General features: G+C 47.1%; 1 long non-coding RNA gene across 1 annotated transcript in view; it reads left to right on the top strand.

Moving 5' to 3' along the window:
- Window positions 1-27,079, top strand: part of LOC132208834 (uncharacterized) — a 232,018-nt gene extending 204,939 nt beyond the window's left edge. The window contains exon 3 of the long non-coding RNA XR_009444958.1: window positions 27,063-27,079. This is a non-coding gene — a long non-coding RNA (uncharacterized LOC132208834). The remainder of the gene's footprint in view (window positions 1-27,062) is intronic.
- Window positions 27,080-27,334: the final 255 nt, after the last annotated feature.

The raw sequence follows: 27,334 nt of genomic DNA, 5'->3' as shown, positions 1-27,334 counted from the left end.
AGAGAGGTGTCAGTGATGATCCAGGTGAACTTTAGGTTGGGACGGAATGTGCTGGTGAAGAAAATGGTCTGTTCAAGCTCCTCGTGGGAGTACAGGGCAGCACCGATAAAGTCATCAATATAACGGAGGAAGAGGTGGGTTACAGGGCCAGCGTAGCTTCAGAAGAGGGATTTTTCCACACGCCCGACAAAGAACAAGGTATAGGAGGCCTTGCGGTGGTGTCCTGGAGGAGATGATGTGTTGGCGATGGGAGAAGCGGTTAGTCGAGGGAGGGTTAAAGATAATAACCGCTAAAGCTGGAAATCATAGCCAAGCAATTAAAGATGTTAATAATTTATCTCAATGTGACAGCACATGCCATCAATGTCCTGTAGTTGGGGCAAGTACCTTTCAATTGTTCAACACTGAAAAATCTTTCCTGTGTAATTCAGTAAAGTTGAACAGAATTTGATAAATCCAAACTCAGCTGAAAGCTGGCATGCAATATGTGATCCAAATATCTGGGCATGACTTCGATCTTGTGTCATGAGTAGAATACCTCTGTGCCAGAGCTCGGGATTATATTCCCGTCCCTGAGCCTGTGGCAACGTCACCAGCTCGGAAACAAAACTTCTGGATTCAAGTCCTTCCACTTGCAGAGGTGTGTCACAGCCTGTCAGAACAGGTTGATGAGCAAATACACAGGAGAGTAATGTTACTGATTCAGGGGCCATCGCATTATGGTAGTAGTGTCTCCATCTTTGGGCCCAAAGGTCAAGATTCAAATCCCACAGATGGATTTCGTAAAATATCTCAACAAGTTAGATAAACGATTTTTTTTCCTCGAATTGTGACTTGACCGAGAAGGAAGTGGTATCAGTGTTGAATTTCAGAATTCAGGCCCGGGATAACAGAAAGCACAGCCATTCGTGTTGATTGGAGTAAAATGTGCACCTTATATATGTTTATAAAATCATGAAGGGCATGGATAGGGTGAATAGTCAGGGTCTTTTTTTCCCCAGATTATGGCGAGTGAAAAATTAGAAGGCACAGGTTTAAGGTGCAAGGGGAGAGATTTTAAAAACATATGAATGAACTGCCAGATGAAATGTTGGAAGCTTGTGAAAACAACAATTGAAAGGTATGTAGATGGGTATATGGATTGGAAGGGTTCAGAGGAATATAGGCCAAATGCTGACAAATGGGACTAGATTAATTTCGGATACCTAGTCAGCATGGACATGTTGGACCAAAGGGATTATTCTCACACTGTCCATCTTTATGATTCATTCATGCAGCTGATCAATATCTTTTTGTGATCTTGGATAACCTTCCCTGTCGACAGTTCAAATAATCTCAGTGGCATCCTTAAACTTGATACCAATGCCTTCTACAATTTTCATTTAAATCATTTATTTAAATGACAAACAAAAGTAAATCCACCACCGATCCCTGTGGATCACTGCTAAATCACAGGCTTACAGTCAAATGAAGAATCCTCCATGACTACCCTGTCTCCTGGCCGAACTGCAGAGCAGTCTTGATGGCCAAATGTCTGATCTACTCCAACTTCTCAAGCTATCTGATCTGAAGGTCTCGGGAATATTTTCCCAAAATGGCTGAGATTGATAAATAATTTACTGAACTGAGTCAATCGGAATGTGGAGTAGGTTTGAGGTAATGAATGACCAACATCTGCTCCTGTTTGTTGTTGTTTTCCTCCTCTTTTGTGAATGTTATGCCAGTAAGGGTATTATTGATGGCCTTGAAGGTTCTTAGCAGAGGCAGTAATGCACAGACTCGAACAAACAGCTCTGCCAATCATCCAACCCAAACTTTGGGCCCACTGTGTGGATGACACCTTTGTCATCAGTAAACAAAACAAATTAGAGGAAACCTTCAAGACCTTCAATAATACCCTTACTGGCATAACATTCACAAAAGAGGAGGAAAACAACAACAAACTGCCATTCCTAGATGTCACAGTAGAGCGAACAGCCAATGGGGAACTTCAAACCAGCATCTACAGGAAAACAAGACATACGGACCAAATACTGAACTACAGGAGCAACCATCCCAACACCCACAAACGAAGCTGCATTAGAACATTATTCCAACGAGCCACCACACACTGCAGCACAGAGGAACTACGCAGAGCAGAGGAAAATCACCTATGCAGCGTATTCAAAAAGAATGGGTACCCTATGAACACAGCCCGCCGACTCCTCAGCAATTAATCCAAATAAACAGACAAAACGGGCTCAGAAACCATAACCACTCTCCCCTACATCAAAGACATTTCCGAAATGACTGCCAGACTACTCGGACCTCTTGGCATCAGGGTAGCCCACAAAACCACCAACACACTAAAACAGCAGCTAATGAACTTAAAAGACCCTATACAGACAAGAAATAAAATGAACGTCATCTACAAAATACCTTGCAAGAACTGTGACAAACACTACATTGGACAAACTGGCAGAAAGCTAGCCACCAGGATACATGAACATCAGCTAGCCACAAAACGACATGACCCACTGTCACTCGTATCCTTATATACAGATGAGGAAGGACACCACTTTGATTGGGACAACACATCCATCCTAGGGCAAGCCAAACAGAGACATGCATGAGAATTCCTAGAAGCATGGCATTCCAACCGGAATTCCATCAACAAACACATTGATTTTGAACCAATCTACCATCCCCTGAGAAAAAGAACAGGAAATGGCCTCACCAACGCAGGAAATGACATCACCAAGCCAAGGAAACCTAACCAGATCAATAGAAAGCGGAACATAACACCAGCGCTTCGGCGGCTCACTGATGATGTTACCTTTAATGGTGACGAAACGTCTGAAAACGAACATTCCAGCTCAGCGAGCAAACTCACATCCATTTGGAACATTACTGAACACATTCCTGAAGCCCATATAGAAGATGTCTGCCACACTGCCTTCAACAATCTTCTTTATCACCTCTTCAAAATAATCAAGTTAGTGAGACAAGCCATTCTTACCATCCCTAATCAATGCTTTCCTTTCCAAGTGCATGTAAGTCCTATCCCTCCGAATCCCCTCCAGCAACTTACCCAGCACTCACATCAGGCTCACTGGTCTGAGATTCCCTGGCTTGTCGGGTCACTGTTTCCTTTTTCAGCCCCATTCCTCCACTGGTCACAAGAAATTTTAAATGTGACCAGATTGGTGATGTGGCCGATGATGTCGTTCTCAGATTGGATCAGGGTCAGAGCCAGGACCGAATCAGGCAGTTTTCCTTAATCTGCCAAAACAACATGTTTATGACCAAAACAAATTTACTCAAATGATGATGGACTAAAGAATGAAACACGCACACGGACACGCACACACACGCACACACACGCACACGCACACACACACACACACACACACACACACACACACACACACAAACTCTTTATTCTGCTCTCACAAGTTCTTGGGAATGGGGTTATTTCCTGGAACAGTTAGGTTTGGCTGAATTCCCTTTGCTTCAGGCAGGTGGAGATTCCAATGAATCCTTGTGATGAATCCTCAGGGGTGGTAAAGATGATTGTTTCGCTTTCAGCTGTCATACGTTGATGTGATGAGGAACAAGGAAATAGAGAGGGAACAACAGGCTGTTGCTTTTGAGGCGGGTTGCATTTTTTTTCCCGTCTGAGTTGAAGCGCACAATAATGTTATCCAGTCCCCAAACTTGAACATGTGAGGTCTCCTTGAACATTGTCTGAATTATATGCTTCCATCACATTCCCTGCTTCATGTAAGTGTATCGTTGCTGCTGTCATACACAGAGCCATTTCCTTAACAAAAAAAGGCCCCACTTGTCTTAAAGATATGTTTATATGTGCCTGCATAATTTAAAAACAACATGTTTAATATCTTCACAATATCTATGTTAAAATGAATGTGTCTTATTCCCAAAGAAATACAGAAATTACTGGAAAAGCTCAGCAGCCTGGCAGGATCTATGAAGAGAAATTAGAATTAATGTTTCAGGCGAAGTGAACCTTCCTCAGACCCTGTTTTTTTTGTTTTTACTTTATTTCCCCCTTTTATTCTTTCATACAAGAGCAAATATCTCTCAGGTTTTCATCATTTACACTCTCCTCAGGATTTTATATGGTCAAGAGCATTTCTCGTTCTCAGGCCGAAACTGTTAATCCTCCAGAAACGTAATGCCTTCATCACAGGTCAGTATAGAGAGAACCACCTCTGAAAAGTTTCGATGGCCACTTTTTTTGTTCAGTTGAGGGAATCATAACTACAGATAGTGCACCAGGTGGAATCTCAGCATTGTCCTCTACAGAAGCAGGGAAACTTGCCGAAGATCATACCCAGCACCCTTTGCAAGAAACAGCACTATTCCATTTAATTTCCAAATCATTTGCGATATCTTCAGACAGACTTTGTATGATTTATGTACCAGGACACACAAATCCCTCTGGAGTACCGAGCTCTGCGTTCTCCCCCAGTTAAATAATCTACTGTCGTTTTATCCTTTTTCCAAAAACACAAACATCCCAAAACATTGTACTGATTTATTTGCATTGCTGAAAGTTTGCTCACGAACATCCCCTGTCTATATCCCATTGTACATGATCTGCCTCCACTTGGCATTTTATTGGATGACGACACTGGTGTGCGTGGAAATTCAGCACCAACCTTTTCAGACCTTTGTCCAAATTATTAATCTAGATTGTCAACTGTTCATGGCCTCACAATGATCCCTGAGGAATTCCACTATTTGCAGCTTTCCAAACTGAAAATAAATTATTATCTCGAATCTGCATTTCCTGTTCGCTAACCTGGGCTCACTGCGTAGCAGCCTAGAAAGGTTGCAGGGCCTCTCCTGTGGTGTGCAGCTGGTTGTTGAGGTGTTTCTGAGCACAGCAACACACCATGAGAGCTATTTGTCGTCAGATCATCAGGCAGAGGTTGTACTGTCAGTGATTCTGCTCCTTGAGCGTTTAAAAGACAAGCACAGAATACAGACTGACATTTGAGTAGTATACTGCACGTCAAAAATGCTGCCTTTCAGAATCTGTGATAAATCTAGTCTGCCATCTCAATCAGGTGCTCAATTTCCCCCGGAAATGTATTGAGGATGAGGGGAGATTTCCGACAAGCCTGGTTTACTTTTGTCTCTTTACAAACACCACAAGTACAGATAATCTTAATGATTAATTTCATTTTTGGCTGTCGGCGCTGTGTGGAAAAATTGCCACAATTCGTACACAATAAAATAAAATAAAATGACTTTGATGAGTGACCTTACAGATGTTTGTAAAGTTAGAAGGGGCACAGATGTGTAAAGAGCCAAGGTCTTTTCCCCGTGTTGTGGGAGTCAAAAACGAGAGGGCACAGCTCTAAGGAAAGAGGGGAAAGGTTTAAATGGGACTTAAGGGGCAACATATTCATGCAGAGGGTGGTGTGTTTATGGAATGAGGTGCCAGAGGAAGTGGTAGAGGCTGGTACAATTATATTTAAATGGCATCAGGGTGAGTATATGTTTAGGAAGCTTATGGAAAGTTATGGGCCAATTGCTGGCAAATGGGCCTTGATTTATTTCGGATGACCGGATGGCACGGACGAGTTGGGCCGAAGGGTCTGTTTGCATGCTGTATATCTCTATGTCTCTGACTCCATGCCTGAATACTTTATTCTAGTCCTGTGTAACTCCGAAGGGGAGAAGAATGATCTCCTATCTCGGTATAACAACCAGGACTGTTTAAATGGGGACTTCCTTTCCTTTTCGAACAACCTCGAGGGGTGGACTGAGAGAACACCACACAGGATTGGAACTGCAGTTGGCCATTCGGACACTCTGGCCTGCTGCTCAGTTTAGAAAGTTTATGACTGATCTGTTTGTGGCTGAACACCCCTTTCCTGTGTAATCCCTGCAATGGACGCTCCTGTCCATTAAAGTTCAGTTGAGCTCTGCCTTCAATATCTTCAGCAACCCAGTCTTCACTGTTCCCTGGGGATGGGAACTCCACAGACAGCAAAATATTAAAGAGAAAAATACATTTGTATCTCAATCTTAATTAGGAGACTCCTTAAAGTGTGTTAGCCTCACAACAGGTTACCTCCTCTTTAAAGAGCACAACAAATAGGAGCAGATGTTGGTCATTCGTTACCTCAAACCTACTCCACATTCCGATTGACTCAGTTCAGTACATTATTTATCAATCTCAGCCATTTTGGGAAAATATTCCCGATACTTTCAGATCAGATAGCTTGAGAAGTTGGAGTAGATTAGCCATTTGGCCCATCAAGTCTGCTCTGCAGTTCGATTATGCTTGTGTGTGTGTGTGTGTTTTTGTGTCTGTGCGCACGCGCCAGGAGACAGGGTAGTCATGGAGGATTCTTCTTTTGACTGTAAGCCTGTGATTTAGCAGTGATCCACAGGGATCGGTGGTGGATTTACTTTCGTTTGTCATTTAAATAAATGATTTAAATGAAAATTGTAGAAGGCATGGGTATCAAGTTTAAGGATGCCACTGAGATTATTTGAACTGTCGACAGGGAAGGTTATCCAAGATCACAAAGAGATATTGTCCAGCTGCATGAATGAATCATAAAGATGGACAGTGTGGGAATAATCCCTTTGGTCCAACATGTCCATGCTGACCAGGTATCCGAAATTAATCTAGTCCCATTTGTCAGCATTTGGCCTATATTCCTCTGAACCCTTCCAATCCATACACCCATCCACATACCCATCCACATACCTTTCAATTGTTGTTTTCACAAGCTTCCAACAATTCATCTGGCAGTTCATTCATATGTTTTTAAAATCTCTCCCCTTGTACCTTAAACCTGTGCCTTCTAATTTTTGACTCCCCATAATCTGGGGAAAAAAAGACCTTGACTATTCACCCTATCCATGCCCTTCATGATTTTATAAACATATATAAGGTGCACATTTTACTCCAATCAACACGAATGGCTGTGCTTTCTGTTATCCCGGGCCTGAATTCTGAAATTCAACACTGATACCACTTCCTTCTCGGTCAAGTCACAATTCGAGGAAAAAAAATCGTTTATCTAACTTGTTGAGATATTTTACGAAATCCATCTGTGGGATTTGAATCTTGACCTTTGGGCCCAAAGATGGAGACACTACTACCATAATGCGATGGCCCCTGAATCAGTAACATTACTCTCCTGTGTATTTGCTCATCAACCTGTTCTGACAGGCTGTGACACATATCTGCAAGTGGAAAGACTTGAATCCAGAAGTTTTGTTTCCGAGCTGGTGACGTTGCCACAGGCTCAGGGACGGGAATATAATCCCGAGCTCTGGCACAGAGGTATTCTACTCATTACACAAGACTGAAGTCATGCCCAGATTTTTCGGTCACACATTGCATGCCAGCTTTCAGCTGAGTTTGGATTCATCAAATTCTGGTTAACTTTACTGAATTACACAGGAAAGATTTTTCAGTGTTGAACAATTGAAAGGTACTTGCCCCAACTACAGAATGTTGATGGCATGTGCTGTCACATTGAGATAAATTATTAACATCTTTAATTGCTTGGCTATGATTTCCAGCTTTAGCGGTTATTATCTTTAGCCCTCCCTCGACTCACCCCTTCTGCCATCGCCAACACATCATCTCCTCCAGGACACCACCGCAAGGCCTCCTACACTCCCTCAACACATTCATCTCCAACTGCCGCCAATATGTAGAACACAGAACGTCACTGCACAGTGCAGGCCCTTCGGCCCTCGATGTTGTGCCGACCTGTCATACCGATCTCAATCCCATCTAACCTACACTATTCCATGTACGTCCATATGCTTATCCAATGACGACTTAAATGTACCTAAAGTTGGTGAATCTACTACCGTTGCAGGCAAAGCGTTCCATTCCCTTACTACTCTGAGTAAAGTAACTACCTCTGACATCTGTCCTATATCTTTCACCCCTCAATTTAAAGCTATGCGCCATCGTGCTCGCCGTCACCATCCTGGGAAAAAGTCTCTCCCTATCCACCCTAACTAACCCTCTGTTTATTTTATATGTTTCTATTAAGTCAGCTCTCAACCTTCTTCTCTCTAATGAAAACAGCCTCAAGTCCCTCAGCCTTTCCTCGTAAGACCTTCCCTCCATACCACGCAACATCCTAGTAAATCTCCGCTGCACCCTTTCCAAAGCTTCCACATCCTTCTTATAATGCGGTGACCCGAACTGTATGCAATACTCCAAGTGCGGCCGCGCGAGCGTTTTGTACAGCTGTAGCATAACCTCTTGGTTCCGGAACTCGATCCGTCTATTAATAAAAGCTAAAACACTGTATGCCTTCTTAACAGCCCTGTCAACCTGGGTTGCAACTTTCAAGGATCTGTGTACATGGACACCGAAACATCAATTGCCTCAGCCTCTCCACCCCTCTCACCCATTGTAACCTGTCCCGTGCAGAGCGTGCAGCCCTCCGCTCCCTCCTGTCCAAACCCACCTTCACCATAAAACCCACAGACAAGGGAGGTGCAGTTGTATTATGGCACACTGACCTCAAAATTGGTGAGGACAGGGCCAGCTCTCTGACACCACCTCCTTCCGCCCCTTCATCATGGCCCCACCCCCAACAAACAAAACATCATTTCCCAGACCATCCACAGTCTCATCACCTCAGGTGACCTCCCAACCACAGCCTCCAACCTCAATGTTTCCCAACCCTGCACCGCCCGCTTCTATCTCATTCCCAAAATCCAGAAATCTGACAGCCCTGGTTGACACATTGTCTCCACCTGCTCCTATCCCACTGAACTTATCTCCACTTATCTCAATTCCATTTTATCCCCCTTGGTTCAGGAATTCCCCACCTAAGTCTGTGACTTCACCCACGCCCTCTACCTCCTCCAAAACTTCCGATTCCCTGGTGCGCAAATCCTTATCTTCACTATGGACATCCAGTCCCTATCTACTTGCAATCCCCATGCAGGTGGCGTAAAGGCCCTACACTTCTTCCTGTCCCACAGGCCTGGCCAGTCCCCCTCCACTGACACCCTCATGCGTTTTACTGAACTCGTCCTCACACTTAACAACTTCGCCTTCAATTCCTCCCACTTCCTGCAGACAAATGGTGTTGCCACGGATAACCGCATTGGCCCACGTTATCCCTGGTTCCTTGTGGGGCACGTGGAAAAATCCCTCTTCTGAAGCTACGCTGGCCCTGTAACCCACCTCTTCCTCCGTTATATTGATGACTTTATCGGTGCTGCCCTGTACTCCCACGAGGAGCTTGAACAGACCATTTTCTTCACCAACACCTTCCGCCCCAACCTTAAGTTTACCTGGATCATCACTGACACCTCTCTCTCCTTCCCGGACCTCTTTGTTTCCATCTCTGGAAACCCCCTGGAAATCGGTATCCATTTCAAGCCTACTGACCCCACAACTCTTCCCACCCAACTTCCTGCAAAAATACTCTCCCCTTTTCCCAAATATTTCGCCTCTGCTGCATCAGCTCCTGAGATGAGGCATTCTACTCCCAGACATCACAGATATCTTCGTTTTTCAAGGGCCGCAAATACCCCTCCACAATGGTTGAAAATCCCATCGACCACATCTCCGGTGATTCCCACAAGTCACCTCTCACGCCCCCTGACTGCAATAACAACAAAAGTAGAATCTCCCTTCTCCTCACATTCCACCCCAAGAACATCCGGATCCAATGCATCATCCTCCAGCACTTCCACCACCTGCAATCTGACCCCACCACCAAAGACATTTTTCCCTCCCCAACCTTATGTGCCTTCTGGAAAGACCACTCTCTCCGTGGCTCCCTTGTCCACTCCACGCTGCCCATGAGCCTCATCACCCCCAGATATTTTTGAAGCAACTGCAGGAAGTGCTACACCTGTCCCGAAACACCCCCTAACTCCCATCGCAGGCGCCATGCCACCTGTCGCGACACACCCCCTCACCCCCATCCCAGGCCCCAAGAAAACCTTCCACATCAAACAGATGTTCACCTGCACATCTGCTCATGTGGTACATTGTATGCCCTGTTCCTGATGTGGCCTCTTCTACATCACGGAAACCAAGCAAAGGCTCAGAGACCGCTTTGCAGAACAATTATGCTCGTTTCTTGACAAACGACTGCACCTTCCAGTCGTGAACCACTTCAACTCCCCCCAACTCTTTGGATGACACGTCCATCTTGGTCCTCCTGCAGTGCCACAATAATGCAATCTGAGGGTTGCAGGAACAGCACCTCATATTTCACTTGGGAACCCTGCAGGTCCAATGGTATCAATGTGGACATCACATGCTCCAAAATTTCTCCGCCCCCAACTGCACCCCAAAACCATCTCAGCTCGTCCCTGCCTCGCTAGCCTGTTTGTCCTTCCTCCCACCTATCCACTCCATGCACCTCAACCCTCACCCACACCTCCAACATACCAGCCTCACCCCATCTCCTTGAGCTGTTCGTCTTCCCTTGGCTGACCAACCTCCACCCTAACTCCCCACCTGTACTCCCCTTTACTGGCTCCACCCCCACCTCCATGACCAGTCCGTCTCCTCTCTGCCAATCTGTTCCTTTATCCATCTTCCACCTGCATCCCCCCTCTCTCTTTATTCATTCCAATATCCCCTTCCTCTCCCCCATTTCTGAAGGTGTTGCACCTTCGCCAGTTACAGGGCAAGGGCCGTCGGGCTGTGGGGCTGTTTTGGGGGTGAATGAATTGTGGACCAGGGTATCCTGGAGGGAATGGTCCCTGCAGAAGGCAAACAAGTGCGAGAGAATTTGTGTCTGGTGGTGGCATCTTGCTGAAGTTGGTGGAAATGGTGTCTGATGATCTTCTGGATATCGATGCTGGTGGGATGGTCGGCTTTGATAAGGGGAACCCAATCCCTGTTGTGAGAGGAAAGAGAAGAATTGAGGGCAGAAGTGTGGGAGATGGGTCAGACCTGTTTGAGCGCCCTGTCCACACGGAGCTGGGGAACCCTCGGTTGAGGAAAAGGTGGACAAGTCGCAGGCTCCCTTGTCGAAGGTGGCCTCATCTGAACATATGCGACAGAATTGGAGGAACTCAGAGAATGGGATGGAGTCCTTACAGGAAGTGGGTTGTGAGATTGGATAGTCCAGGTAGCTGTGGGAGTCTGTGGAATTGGAATGGATATTAGCGGCCAGTCTATCCCCAGAAATGGAAACAGAAATGTTGAAAAATGGAAGGGAGGGGTTGGAGGTCGACCAGGTGAAAGTGAGGGCAGGGTGGAAATTGGAAGTAAAATATTTGCAGTTTTCCAATTCCAGACCAGAGAGAGAAACAGGACTGATGATATCATCAATGCATTGGCGAGACAGTTGACAGTGGGGGCGAGAATAAGACAGGGGAAAGGAATGTTCCACGTACCCAATGACGAGACAGGCGAGGCTCGGGCCCATCTGGGTTCCTATGGCAACCACTCTTACCTTATGAAAATGAGTCTCCTCACCACCGGCTGGTCTGCAATCCACCCACAACCGGCCTCCTCCTGCCCACGAAAGGCAAACAAAGCTCAGGGTCTTTGGGAAAATAAAGACGGAGTTTGGAGGCCTTCTGGAGATGGGAGGGCCTTTCAAAATATGTCAGGTTTGGCGGTGAGAATATCACTCACTGGGCTGTGGACTGGCAGACTGTGTTTAATTTGCACAAATGCGAGACATTGCTTTTGGTAAAGCAAAAACGGACAGGACTTATACAATTTACATTAGGACATTTGGTAGTGTTGCAGAGCAGAGGCCCTGGGTATACAGATCAGTTCAGTGGTGTTCACTTCACGGATCCCCGTGCTGGAGAGATACCTGATCAGATTTTATATAACCAATGCACTGGTGAAGTCTGCACAACTCCCCGTGCTGGATTGATATCTCTTTGGCTGGTGCGGCCTGCACAGTGTCCCACTCTGGACAGATTGCCGGGTTGTATTGAGCAGGACACCAGCCTGGTCTGCACAGTGCTCCATGCTCAACAGATATTCCATCTGGGTTTGTGGTGTCTGGGCTGGTTCTGTGAGGTGGATTGAGAATGTGAGATAACTGACCACTTCTGCTGATCTGGCAATGCCTTTAATTTGTATTTGCCAGTTGTGTTGGGAATGGGGAGAGATTTCCAACACGAGGCTGAGTGAGTCTCACCAAAACTAATGGGCAGAAGCGCCTTTGTGATGTGGGTCTTTATGATTCCATCATATTCTATAACTGATATTCCCCGGAACATTCTTTAACCCGCATTATTTGTGAACAATTGGATGTCAGTTAATTGAACAACAGATGACATCCTGAGGGAAAGGATCCTATTCCAGGGAGAAGGAAACACTGTTTCTAAATCCACCCTCGCATTTAAAGCAGTGAATACATTTTCCCTGTGCTCATGTTTCTTCACAACCAAAATTGACCACAATTTCGATGAAGAGAGCGAAATTTCTAACCTCCGTTTGTCTTCAAGGAACTGGGAGATATTCCTTCAGGACGTCAACGTCTTCGCCCTCTGTATCACAAACTGTCAAGATTGACCTGTGCCTGCTTTCGAGTAATCGTGTGTGAGAATGTTCTAGGACACATCTATTCTTATAGTTGTGCCTTTGTGTCTTTTGGAGGGGGGCAGATTTTCTTGTGTTTTACACTGCATATTTGTAAAACAAAATTGAGACATTGCTATTTGCTATTGCAGCTTCATTTTCATTTCAATAAATCAGAGATACATTTGAAAATGTCACCAGGGCCTCAACCAAACTGGTTACTGTGCCTCCAGGCTGTTCCTATTTTCTATATTTTTTCCTTCCTCACAGTTGACGTCGTGACGACCCACGTGCTGCTTCACAAAGATTGTGGATTATCTCCTTGTGTCAGATGTTACCTGGGTTCCATGGCAGTGGCGGATCTACTGGTCATTATCCTTGACCTGATATTGAGACTCATTCCCATTGTTTATCGGGAACAGCTTAAATTCTCTGATTCCATCCCCGTATATAATATCCACGCCGTCCTTCTTTATGCAGCCACTGACTGTTCTGTCTGGTTCACTGTCACTTTCACCTTCGATCGATTTGTGGCCATTTGTTGCCAGAAGCTGAAAAGTAAATATTGCAGTGAGAAAACGGCGGCTGTGGTTCTGGGAACAGTGACTGTGCTGAGCTGTTTAAAGAACATTTTCTGGTATTTTCTGCTCAGAACTCACTACTGGCTGGCGAACGGCCCCTGGTCTTGTGAGGGATCAATCGACATTCAATTATCTCGTGTCTGGGTCACATTCGAGTTCCTCTACCACATTCTAACCCCGGCTCCCCCATTTCTCCTGATTCTGCTGCTCAATGTTTTCACGGTCCGACACATTTTAGTGACCAGCAGAGCCCGCAGGAGACTGCGGGCTCACACCAATGGGGACGGACAGTGTGACACAGAAATGAGAAATCGTAAAAAATCCATCATTTTCCTGTTTGTGATCTCGGCGAATTTCATCCTGTTGAGGTCAATGTTAATAGTGTATCCTATATGGTTCCGGATGTGGAATATTGGGTATGAGTCTGTGTATCTGGATTGGTTTGTACAGGAATTGGGCTTCATGCTGCAGCTCCTAAGTTGCTGCACAAACACCGTGATTTATGCCGAGACCCAGACTAAGTTCAGGCAGCAGCTGAAGAATGTGCTGAAATATCCCTTTACCCAAATTCATCAATCAATCAAATTCACTCATTAATCAATCCATCCAGGATTTTCTCATTTCAGTTCAATGTTTCAGCAATGAAGCAGCCTGTCGCTTTGGTAACAGACTGAGGGTCGTGCTGGTTTATCAAACTTTGTCCCACAGTGGGTCACAGGGAAACATGTCAATGTTTCTCTCAACTCACAGGCCAAAGAGAAAAGGCACCATTCCACTGACTGCATCCATAACTTCAATATGGAATTAACGTTCATTAAAAAGTGCCAAGCAGCACAGCAAACTATATTGTTGTTTGTCTTTGTGTTGAAGAAAGTCAGCTGGAGAGAGACAGACTCGGCCCCAAGGGAATGGGAGGATTTCGTGACTGAGCTCAGGAGTTGGGTTTCAGTCACTCTGTCCTTGCATCCACCTCTGGTATCTCTGTGGTTTTTGGTCTCTCCTGTCCCTCCTTGCTCGCTCTCTCCCTCTCTGACTCACGTTTCTCTGTGCTCCCCATCCCTCTCTCCATTCCCTTCCTTCTCTCTTTCCACCCACATTCTCCAAACCACTCCCTCCCTCTCTCCCTGCTTCCTGTCTCTCTCTCCCTCCTGCTCAAATATCCGCACCCCCTTCTCTCACCCTCTGCCAATGTGAACCCCATCTCCCACTCTGTATTTTTCTCTCTGACCCCACCTCTCCCTAATACCCTGTCACACTCTCCCTCACTCTCTGTCCCCCTCCCCGTCTCTACCTCTCTCCCTATTCCCCTCTGTAGCCTTTGTCTCTCTCCTCCCACCTCGCTCTCACCTCTCACTCTGCCTCTGTTTCATTGTCTCTACCTCTCTATCGCTGACCCATTTTCTCTCTCTCTCTCACTCTGCCCCTCCTCATTTTCCTCTTCTCTCCCTTCAAGTCCCTCACTTATCTCTGTAACCCCATGGCTCCTGTCCCCTGTCCCCCTGTTCCCCAGCCCTGTCTCTGGCTCCCTGGGCCCTGTACCCAAGCCCGTGCCCCTGCCACTCTGTCTCTCCCAAACACCCTCACTGTCACTCCCTCCCTGTTGCTTTCTAAGTCCCTCCCAGCCTGTCAATTCCTCCCTACCTCCCAGTCGCTCGCTCACTCGCTCTCCCAATCCCTGTCACTCAGTCCAACACTCTCTCTCCCCATTGCTTGGTCGCCATCCCTTGCTCCCACCCCATCCCCCAAGACCCATCCGTTCCTCTCTGTCCATCGCTCCCTCCTGGTCCCCCGCTCCTACCAGTCCCTCGCTCCCTGTCCCTTGATCCCACCACGTAGCTTGCTCCAAGTCCCTCACTCCCTCCTTGTCCCTCGTTCCGTCCCTCACTCCCTCACACCCTCCTGCCCCTCGCTCCCTTCCTCCCTCTTGCCCTACTCCCTGTCACTCCCTCCCTCCCCGTCCGTTACTCCCTCCCCGACCCTCGCTACAATGCTGTCCCTCACTCGCTCCCTCCATGCTGCCCTACGCTCCATTCCACCCGCACTCCATCCTTCCCTGTCCCTCACTTTCTGTCCCTCATTCCCCATCCGTTTCTCCCTCACTCTCCATCTCTCCCTATCTGTAACTCGTTCCCTCCCCCCTCCCTCAATCCTCCCCATCCGTCACCACCTCCCTGTCACTCCCTTCTGGTCCCTCACTCCCTCTCTATCCAATGCTGCATCCCCATCCCTTCCTGCCACTCTCCCTTCCTCTCTGCCCCTCACTCCATTGCTCTCTTCCCATGCCACGCTCCCTCCCATTGGTTGCTGCCTTGTTCCCTCGCTGTCTATTCCCTGTCCCCTTTCCCTCGCTTCCTCTCTGTCCCTCCGTTCCTACACATTCCTCGCTCGCACCCCATCCCCTGCTCACTCCCAGTCCCTCGCTATCGCACTGTCCCTCGCCCCCTCCCTGTCCATCGCTCCCACCACGCCCCTTGTTCCCTGTCCCTCCCTGTCCATGTCACTCGCTCCCTCCTGCCTGTTGCCATCCCCCTCCCTCGCACCGTCCCTGTCTCTCGCTCCCTCGCACCCTCCCTGTCCCTCGCTCCGTCGCCATCCCTCGATACCATCATCCCTCCTGTTCTCCTCTGCATTCCTCCCTCACTCCCTACCTCCCCATCCCTTGCTTCGTCCCTGTCCTTCGCTCTGTATCTCACTCCCTCCCCATCCCTCCCTCCCTTGCACCCCTGCTGTTGATCGCTTCCTCCCTCCCGCCCTACTCCCCGTTCCTCCCTCACTCCCTCCTTATCCTTCCCTCGCTCCCCGCCCCTTGCTCCCTCAATCCCCGTCCTTCTCTCCCTGTCCCTCGTTCTGTCCTCCCTCCCTCCACATCCATCCCTCCCTCAATCTCTCCCTGTCCCTCCCTCCCTCCCCATCACTCTTTTTTAGTCACTCACTCTCTCCCAGTCCCTCGCTTCCTCCCCATCCCTCGCTGCCTCACTCCATCCCTGTCCCTCTATGCCTCTCTCCGTCCCTTTCCTTCGCTCAGCCTCTGTCCTTCCCTACACCAGACCCTCGATCCCTCCCTGTCCCTCCCATCCCCTGTCCCTCACTCCCTCCCTGTCCGTCCAACCGTGCCGACCTCCCCATCCCTCGCTCCCTCACTCTTCCTCCCTACCTGTCTCTCACACCCTCCCTGTCCATTCTTACCGGCTCTTTGCTTCCTCCCTGTCCCTCCCGCTCCTTGTCCATCCCTGTCCCTGTCCCCGGCTCCCTTTCCATCCCTCGCTTCTTCACTCGCTCACTCTGCCTCGCTCCCTCAGAGTCCCTCGCTCCCCCACTCTACTCCCCATTCCTCGCTCACTCCCTCCCTCCCCGTCCCTCACTCCCCGCCCCTGCCTCCCCGTCCCTCGTTCCCTCCTCCCTCCCCATCTGTCCCTCCCTCAACCTCTTCCTGTCCCTCGATCCCTCCCCATTGCTCTGACCTTGTAATTCGCACACTCCCTTTCCCTCACTTCCTCACTCCATCCCTGTCCCTCCCTGTCTCTCACTTATCCCTTTCCTTCGCTACCGCTCTGTCCCTCCATGTCCCTGACCCTTGCTCCCTCCCTGTCCCTCCCTGCCCAACTCCCAGCCCCTGTCCCTCGCTCCCTCCCTGTCCCTCACTCCTTCCCTTTTCCTCGCTCCCTCCTTAACTGTCCAACACTTCCTACCTCTCCGTCCATCGGTCCCTGCCTCTCCCTCCCTCCCTGTTCCACACACCCTCCCTGTCACTTCCAACCTGTTCTTCGCTTCCTGCCTGTCCCTCCCCCTCCTTGTCTGTCCCAGTCCCTGTCCCTCACTCGCTCCCCATCCCTCGCTTCCTTGCACCCTCCATCTGGCTCGCTCCCTCGGCTTCCCTTGCTCCCTCCCACCCTACTCCCTGTCCCTCCCTCACTCCCTCCATCTCTCTCCCTTGCTCTCTGCACCTCACTCCTCAACCCTTGCTTCCTCACTCCCCATCCCTCGCTCCTTCACCCCTCATCTGTCCCTCCCTCAATCCCTCCCCGTCCCTCACTCCCTACCCACCCCTTGCTGCCTCGCTCACACCCTGTCTCTCCCCTGTCCCCTTCCCTCGCTCCTTACCTGCCCCTTCCAATTCCTGTCCCTCACTCTATCCCTGGTCTTTGCTCCCTTTCCTGTCCCTCCCTGTCCCTGAAGTGCTCTCCCCACTGTTCCTCACTCCTTCCCTGACTCTCGCTCCCTTCCTGTCCATAGAACCCTGTCTACCTCGCTGGCCTTCAGTCCCTCCTTGGCCCCCTCACCCTTCACTCCCACCCTTTCCCTCACACCCTCCCTTTCCCTCCCTCCTTGTTCTTTGCTCCCTCCCGATCCCTTCCCCTACTTTTCCATCCCCATCCCTCGCTCCATCTCTTTTGCTCCCTCTTCCTCTCCCTCCCTGTACCCTTCCCTGCCCCTTGCTCATTCCCTTTCCCTCTTTGTGCCAATCCCTCTCCCACCCATATCCTTTGCTTCGTCCCTGTATCTCGCTCCGTGTTCTTCGCTCCCTTCCTGCCCCTCGGTTCCTACACATCCCTCATTCACTCCCTCCCAGCCCCTCACTCCCTTTCTCCCTCCTGCCCATTCTCCGTCTCTCTCACTCCTTCCCTCTCCATCCCTCACTCCCACCCTGTCCTTCGCTCTGTACCGTACCCCCTCCCCATCCCTCGCTCCCTCACACCTGAACCATCCCTCACTCCTTCCCTCCTTCCGAAATAGCATGATGTTAATATCAGGCTGCAAAACTGACTGGAGTAAAATTTGCTTAGGAAGAGGCAGACCCCATCAGGGCACTGAGCCGAGGTGAGACATGCAAAAGGGGCTGTCATTATCAGAAGTGGAATTCGAACCCACGCCTCCAGTCAGAGACCAAAACACCCAGCTTTTTAGTGGGAGGACTCTATTCCTTGAGTCTGGCGCCTTAGACCACTCAGCCATCCTGGCACACTTTGGTTACTCCAGAGTGATCTGTATGCCAGGGTAAACAGGAGCAAAGAAACAGTCTTCAGCACCCACACTGAGCCTGGCTCCATGAGGCCCACAGTCATCTCTTACAAAGCACTGTTGTCCTTCACTTTTCCTGACCTCCCCTGTTCTTGTCTTAAATAAATTGCACGTCAGACAATTACAGCAGACAACGCTGATGTAGATCTGGGATATAGATTCAAGTGATACCACCTGGTCTATGACATAATTCTGCTTCTAAAGGTCAGTCAATATTTCTGAGTTAGCATTGCAAATTTTAACCACGAACACCCCATGGACCAGCCGTTTCAAATGTTCACACCCCGTGGCAGTGAAGGCACTGAATCCTAATCAGCAGACTGTGATTTATAGACTTATATCTCTATCACCCTTGTCACTGCCTGATTCAGCATTGTGTCTCTCATTCTTCTCTGCATGTTCCCCTCAGCTCCATCACGGAGTTGTCGCATTGTCTTGGTTAATACTGCACAGACTATCCTGCCATCTATTACATTGCAGTTTCTAATGCATGAAACCCTACCTTACAGGGCACAGTCTTCACTCTGTAGCGCAGGATTGAAAGCAATGGTCTTGTAAAGCACCGGTCATGAGGTTAAATCTAACTGGAGGAGATGAGAATGTTTGTACAACTGCAGCATCCAACACCTAAAAGAGGTCTTTCAATATTGTCTGAAATTATGCCAAAGTCATTTCCCCCACAGGCCAGCAGTGACGTGAGGTGAGGTATTATAAACTGCAGGTTGACAAGGAAACAATGGGGGAGCAACACGGAGAGGGGAGCTGCCGAATGCTTTATTTCTTTGCTGTAGTCAGATTCTGGTTTTAAAGAGTGAAATGGGACTACAGAACTCAAATGTTTGAAACTCTACTTTCTGGGGGTTGGTCTCTGCTGATGCCTTTGTCACCTTCTGGGAAATTTGTCTGTGTGTTACATTCTGAGGGTGAACATGTGGCCCAGTTCCTCAAGGGAACGTGAACATCTGAAATGGCCGGTCCATCGCCTCGTAGCACACAAGGCTATGGGCAAAGGTTGGAAACTGGGATTTTGAGCCTCTTTCTGTGCTGTAAAAACATGATGATTTGTCGTCAGGAAGCTACAATTCACCTGATCGAGTCTGGTCAGCCAGTCACTGAGATCGCTGCTGATCTGATAAATGTCAACTCCGCTTTCCTGCTTTTCCTCCATAACCTGAGGTAAACTCGAGCCTATTCACAACATCATATATTACCAATATTTTTCGGAAGTTTAGATGACTTCAGTGACATGTGCATGTTTGCATGAAATTGAATCATATGAAATGAGCAAAAAAAATTCCCTTCCCACAATTCAACCCAGTGCAGGGTCAGCCATATGACAAAAGTAAGAGAGCAAAAACGTTACCTCGATTTCGCCCAGCACAGATTTCTCTCTTGACTAGTTGAACATTTGCAGCATTTTTCATTATAATTGTGACATTTACATGGACAGGTCCTCACTCAATGTACAAATAACTGTGCAGCCAACAACTATGTTACCTCAGATTAAAATTGCTGTGTATCTTTTCATACAGCTTGAGGTCACAATCATCCCTGCTCCATGTCAATAGAAGCTGCTCCAGGTGAGGTTGGAGCTCACAGACTCAGCATTTCACGCACCTCAATATCGTCAAAGAAGGACCGAGTGCTTATCGATTGTGTCATTTCTATCTGTATCCCCCTGGTCACTGTCTGATTCACCATTGTATCTCTCATACTTCTGCACATCATCCCCATGGCTCTGTCTCGATTTTGTCACATTGTCTTGGCTCATAATGCGCAGACTATTCCGTCATCTATTATCACAGTGTATGTCTGCACGCTCATTGCCATCCCCATTTTTGGTTATAGCTTCGCGCTGGGTCACTGAGTTTCCCCGGTTCTGGGCATGGAAAGTGGGATTATATGGTCGCATGCAGTAATGGCTACTTCCTTGTGTGAGGGAGCCAATGAAGTATCCGATGTTAAACCAGATTACTATTGAAAGGTACATTTCAACAAGAGCCGGCACTATACACTGAGTCTTTGATATTTAAAAGAAATCTATATATCTCAGCATTCAATATTCTCATTGATGGAATCTCCACAGTCTCTGGTAGCATCGTAATTACAGATTCCAGTCCTCTGTGAATCTCCACATTACAGCGCACTGCAGGGAAAGAATTCCTGTTGTGGATCTGGTGCTGTTCCTAACATATCCTCTGCCACTGTAGTTGTTGCTTGTTGCACACCAGCGAACTCATGTGGTGCCGTGATCGTTTAATGGTTAGTCCGCTGTGTTGTGGCCGCAGCAACCTCGGTTCGAAGCTGAGTCATGGCAGTGGGCGCTTGCTGTATTTCTTTTTAATCCTTGTGCCTGGGCCACAGAAATGCGGCAAGTATCAAACATTTTTACGTGAAAATATTCTTTGAGGTGGTGACAATCATCTCTCAACCCCGGCTCTCTCACATATCTGCATTTGATGTGTCAGAATTCAAATCCACCACTGAGAGAATTTTCTCCCTCCCACAATCACGAACTCTCCTTTACGTCCCTCCTTCCACTTCACTGAGGCACTGCACAATCTAGCATCCATTTTCACATTGACATTTTTCATTCTGTCTTGTGGTCAGTGTTGCTGAGTGAACATGGCATGTCTCACCACCAGGAACTCTAAACCAGATGAAATATTTAGATACTGGGATGGTGACTCAAGACTCATGTCGCATCTTTAACTGACACAGAGCAATGATTACAGGAACGTCAGACAGGAAAAGGACCCACAGCAATAATGAGCAAAATGGACTTCATCAGAAAAGACCCGTTTCTGTGGCTTTCTGGATCATTTATTGTATTTGTTCATTTGGCTTTTGCTAGAGTATTGTGTGCAGTTCTGTAATTCACATTATTGTGAGATGTGATAGCACCAGAAACGGTGCAGAAGAGATTTACCAGGGTTTTGTCTGCACAAGAAGAGCTTCCGTTATGAAGTGAAGTCCAACAGACTGTGGTCATTTTCCTGAGAGCAGAGGAGATGTACAAAATAATGAGTGATATTTATTTGGCAAACGCATGTAATCGCTACCCCTTGATGGAGGGATCAAGCACCAGGGACAATAGATTTAATGTAAGACGAAGGAAGTTTTGAGTAAATTTGCAGATAAATGCTTTCAGCCAGTGGGTGTCTGGAATCTGGAAGCCATTGCCTGCAAGTGTCCTTAAGGTAGACATCCTGATGACATTAAGAGGTATTCAGATGCGAATTTGTGATGCTATGGTATTGATGACTGTGGGCGAAACAAAAGAAATAGAATTTGGAAACTTACGCAATTATATTTGATTGGTGCACACGTTAAGGGCTGAAGGGGCATTTGCACATGATGCCCTCATTAGTATTGTGGTCAGTATCCCTGCCTTTCACGAGGGAGACTGGGGATTAATTTCCTACTGGGCCTGATCCAAGCATTTGTGGGGCCTTTCAGCAAAACGGACCCAGCTTCGATTTCAGCTTCAGCTGATGTCAGCATGGAGTTTGCACATTCTCACCATGTCCGCGTCTGAGTGCTTCAATTTCTTCCCATGGCCTAAACGTACGCGGGTTAGGTGATTGAACACATATGGCATAGAAGAGGACAGCAGAGGCCCTTTGGCCGACAATGTTGTGCTGAAATATTACTCTGCTCTAAGATCAAACTACCCTGCATACTCTATATTTTACGATCATCCATGCACCTGCCCAGGTCTCGCTTAAATGCCCTGAATGTATCTGACTCGAATACCTCCGCCGACAGTGCATTCCGGGCACCCACTGCTCTCTCTGTAACGAACCTACCACTGACATCTCTATAATACCTTCCTCCAATCGCCTTAAAAGTATGCCCCCCGCCCTCACCACAATAGTAACTTGTGCTCTGGGAAAAAGTCTCTGGGTATCCATGGTTTCTATGTCTCTCATCATCTTATTTACCTCTATCAAGTCACAACTCATCCTTTTTCACTCTAAAGAGAAAAGCGCGAGCTCCCTCAACCTTTCCTCATTAGACCTGCCCTCCAGTCCAGGCAGCATCCTGGTAAATCTCCTCTGCACCCCCAGTAAAGCTTTCGCATCCTTCCTATAATGAGGCAATCAGAACTGAACATAATATTTCAAGTTTGGTAGAACCAGCGTCTAAACAACTGCAGTCTATCCTTTTGGCTTTAAAACTCAATTCCCTGGTCAATGAAAGCCAACACACATACACCTTCTTTACTACCCTGTTAACTTGGGTACCAACTTTGAGGGGTCTATCGCTGTGGACCCCAAGATCCCTCTGTTTCTCCGCATTGCCAAGAATCCTGCAATTAACCCTATATTTTGCATTTAAAGTCAACCTTTCAAAATGAATTACTTCACACTTTTCCAGGTTGATTTCCATCTGCCACTTCTTTTCCCAACTTTGCATCTTGCCAATGTCCCATTGCAACATCCAACAGCCCTCCACACTACCCACCACGCCACCACCCTTCTGTCATCATCAAACCGATTAACCCACCCTTCCACTTCCTCATCCAAGTCATTTATAAAGATCACAAAATAGTGGTGTTCCCAGAACAGATTCTTCCAGAACATCACTGATCTTCGAGCTCCAGGCTGAATAATTTCCATCTATTCCAACCCTCTGGCTTCGATTGGACAGCGAATTCTGTCTCCAGACAGCCAAATTTCCATGAATCCCATGTCGCCTAGCTTTCTAAATGAGCCCACCTTTGGGAGCCAAGTCAAATGTTCCTCTAAAATCCATGTGCACCACATTCAGTGCTTGATCTTCATCAATGTCATTTGCCACATCCTCAAATAATTCAGTAAGGCTTCTGAGGCATGGCCTGCCCCTCACAAAGCCACACTGACTATTTCTAATCAAATTGTGCTTGACCAAATAAACATAAATACCGTCTCTCAGAATCCTCTCCAATAATATGCCCACCACAGAATGACTGATATTCTGTAATTCCCGGTATTATCCCTATTTCCCTTCTTGAACAAAGGAATAACATTTGCCACCCTCCAAAAATCTGGTATTACTCCAGTAGGCAGTGAGGACGCAAAGGTCATCGCCAAAGCAAAGCATTCTCTCCCTCCCTTCCTGAAACAACCGTTGGCTTGTCCTGTCGGGCCCAGGGGACCAATCTATCCTCATGTTTTTCAAAATGTGTAGCACATCGTCCTTCCCAACATCAACCTGTTCGAGTGTATCTGCGTTATTCATGCTATCCTTACAAATGTTACGGCCCCTCTCACTGGTGAATACTGAAGCAAAGTATTCATCAAGGCCCTCTCCGACCATGTCTGACTCTGAGCGCAAGTTCCCTCCCACTATCCCTGGTAGGCACCACTGTTACTCTGACCATCCTCTTGTTCCTCACATAAATATAGAATGCCTTGGGATTTTCCTTCATCCAACTGTGGATCCGTGGGGACTGTTGATCTGCTTGATGTGTGAGAAGGCATTCACAACGGTTTCACACTGGAAAGGGGCTGTTTCCCTGCTGTGGGAGTGGCAAGGAATTCACTCTGCCATCCCACCTGCTGACACACCAATGGGTCCACACTGGGGAGAGACCATTCACCTACTCCAGGTGTGGGAAGGATTTCTCCTGGTCATCCAGCCTGTTGAAACCCCGACAGGTTAACTCTGAACAGAGTTAAATGTACAGATTGTGGGAGATGCCATAAAAGCTCAAGGGGACCGATGGACTGTCAACATGCTCACACTGAAGGGAGAGCGTTCATGTGTTCTCACTGTGAGGCTGGGTTCAGGGCATCATCAACCCTCACTGTCCACCAGCAAATACACACTGGGGAGAGCTCATTCACCTACTCTGTGTATGGGAGAAAATTCACTTAGTCATATAGCTTGATGAAACACCAGCAGGTTCACAAGTAACTTCTGTAATTGGATATTTCTTTTGCTTGTTCATGGGATCATGGCATCAGAAGCTCAGCAAACTTTTATCATCCGTTCTGACTGGCCAGAGGATGGTTCAGAATCAAACTAATGACTATAGCATGGAATCACATGTCGGTCAGAATAAGAATGGCCCCAGACCCAATGGCACTTAGTTGATTTTCTGGTCTCTTGTCCTGTTTCTGAAGCAATAGTGAATAAATTGTTGCAATTGATTTAAAAGTGAAAGACCAAAATGTTTTTTTTTCTCTCTCTGATTCAGCATGCCCAACTGTTTTCTCTGATGTTATTGACAACCTCATGGCCTTCACACCATCACCTGTTCCAGAGGGTGTTACAGGAAAGGGGGGATGGTCAACCGTATCTTGTCACTCAAAGGGTCACTGGACCTGAAATGGTAACTCGGATTTCTTTCATAGATGCTGCTCGGCCTGCTGAATTTTTCCAGCAATTTCTGTTTTTGTTTCTGATTTCCCTACATTTGCAGTTTTTTTTTTCAATATTCACTTTGTCTGTTTCAGAGGAGCCTCATTGATAGGTTTGGTGGGTTTTGGAAATTGAAAGTTGGGACACAGATCAGGCAATGATCTCATTGAATGACAGAACAGGCTTGAGGGGCTGAATGATCTATTTCTGTTCCAATAAAAGTTCTCCATCTGCAGCACGTGGCATTATCTCCCCTCACTACTCGTTTCACATCCCTGACTGTTACACTATGTGCTCTTACTGGCTGAACAAATCTCCTGTGTTTGAACTCAGTCTGTTACTATTCAGTGCCCCATCTTCGCCTGCCCGGGTTTGACTCTCATCAGAGAATTTTTTCTCGACTGCAGAAATTTACCAAAGATCCTCAGGCAGCACCTTCCAAACACATAACCACTTCCATCTGGAAGAACAAGGGCAGCAGATATATGGGAAGATCACCACCTACTCATTACCCTCTAAGTCACTCACCATCCTGACTTGGAAATATATCACCGTTCCTTCACTGTTGCTTGGTCAAAATCCTGGAATTCCCTCCCTCATAGCATTGTGGGTCACCACACATCAGGAGGACTGCAGTGGTTCAGGAAGGCAGCTCACCACCACCTTCCCAAGGGCAACTACTGATGGGCAAGAAATGCTGGCCAGCCAGGGACACCCACATCTCACAAATTAATTTTAAAAATACTGTGTGAAAAGTCACAACAGGAGGATCCTGGAGTCTCATTCTCCTGGAACAAAAACAAAGTTACTGGAATAGTTCAGCAGGTCTGGAAGCATCTGTGGCCCTTCCTCACTCCCCTGAGATCTCCCAAACCTGTTTATTATTTCCACTTCTTCTTTCATTCTGACTCTTTAATTTCGCAATTTCAGTCAATGTGCCTTTTGAGATCTTCAACAACTCCATTTGGGAAAATGAGAGAACACTGGAATTAACGCAGGGAACTGGGAAGTGGACAGAAGTATGAGGAGAGGCCACATCAAAGAAAGCTCCCATTCCAACAACAGAGCTTCTCAAAATACAAAGGTAGCATGAAAGCTTGAGCTGAATGAACATGGTGATGTGTGGGCTGTCATGAGGAAAATGTGACCATGATCACAAATGGTTAAGATCACAGGATCCCGATAGTGCAGAAAGAGGTCATTCAGTGCATCCAGTCTGCAATAGCCCTCTATCCCACCCGACTCCCCACAAACCCACATTTTACCGCAGCTAACCCAACCACCTAACCTGCACACTCAGGGACAATTTAGTTTGGCCAATCCACCTAACTTGCATTTTTGGACTGTGGGATGATCGCATTTTAGCTCGAAAGAGGTGATATTGTGGATTAAGGCCAAAAAAAACAAACATTAACTCTAAATCAATTTCCAGGTTTTTGTTTCCAAAATTAAAATCTGGGGAAAGCTGCACCCACAACGATTTCAGATTCGCTCTGGAGGAAGCAAATTCAAAACTCTGACCCGCGGGTGTGTTGATTTGACAGAGGCCTGGGACCAGAAATATAACAGATTCTGAGCAAGGTGGGGGTGAGACAAGGGCGAAAAGGCAGATGTCACAGGAGGAAGGCAGGAGAGATTAAATTGCAGAAATGTTATTCGTCCTTCTATGCTGCAGGGAATGGAGTTAGGGCGGGAAATAAAATAAATAAATAAATAAAAGATGTGCCTGGAGCCAGGTGTGCAGTGGACCCAGACACAAATTGAAACAAGAAATGTGAACAAATTGGGGCAGGGTTCACAGTCTGAAATTGTTGATCTCACTGATGAGCCTAGAAAGCATTTACAGTTTGTTTCTGATGATGGTTGTAACCCTAAAATTAAACTAGAGTTTAGGACACTGGAGAAATCTAAAACAAGTCAGTTTTGCCACAAACACATCACTGTGGATTGTTGTATTTGTCCTGAGGGTTGAACAGCACCTGGAGCTCAGAAAGGACAATCTCATGGTTGGGGGTAGGGGAATCATGCACAGCAATAGAGCTTCAGTCGGGGCAAATCCTTCAGGCTCACACTGAGGGGGTCAGATGGCACTTTACTCTTTCACGTCTCTCTTCACTGACAGCCAAGCCACAGTGTGGGTTAATCCTGCTGTGTGTAAGAAATGTGTCCCAGCTACTGTTTTCCATGGCTCACAGCTCCTCGGCACGGAACAATATCTCGTTTCCAACTAGGTTTAGAGTCAGGGGAAGTACAACAGTGAATGCTGAAAATGCGCTTCTAATCAGAGATTAGTGTAAATGAATGATCTGTTCCTGACTGGAAGTGAACTGTCTAGTTCAGGTTGAGGTTTCCTCTACATTGGTAATGATAAAATAGTATTTGGGAATTGTACAACACTGAGACCCAGAGCAGTGGGAGCAGGGGAATGAACATCCTGTCCCTGCCTCTGCTGTAACCACACAGAATGTGCCAGGGTGAAGTGAGAGAAGGCTCTGGGTTAGAAATTATGTTTCACCAACAGTGATGGCACAGGGAGTGTTGACAAAAAGTTAATTCTCATTTTCAGTATTGGTACATAATATGGATGAATTGGCCAGGAAAGGATGAAGAGGGGTTTGTGCTGGCATTGGGAAGAAGATTTTCTGAAGGAGTCTCGTCTGAGACTTTATCACTTTCTGATGCTGTCTCCAGGAGACGTCCGTTATTCCCACTTTGATATCATTTTCCAACTTGACGACCTTCCATTCACTTGTCTGATCCAGAGGTAGCTGCCAAAAACAAGTATTTCACTTTGTCGACAGTTTTATATGAAAATGTTATTTTTTATTTCAAAAGTCTTCCATCAGGTTTAATACAATCGAACACAAAA

Source organism: Stegostoma tigrinum, unplaced genomic scaffold (genome assembly GCF_030684315.1).
Source record: "Stegostoma tigrinum isolate sSteTig4 unplaced genomic scaffold, sSteTig4.hap1 scaffold_54, whole genome shotgun sequence".
Classification (NCBI taxonomy): Eukaryota; Metazoa; Chordata; class Chondrichthyes; order Orectolobiformes; family Stegostomatidae; genus Stegostoma; species Stegostoma tigrinum.
Note: the sequence above shows the minus strand (reverse complement) of the source record. Positions and strands in the feature narration are given on the sequence as shown.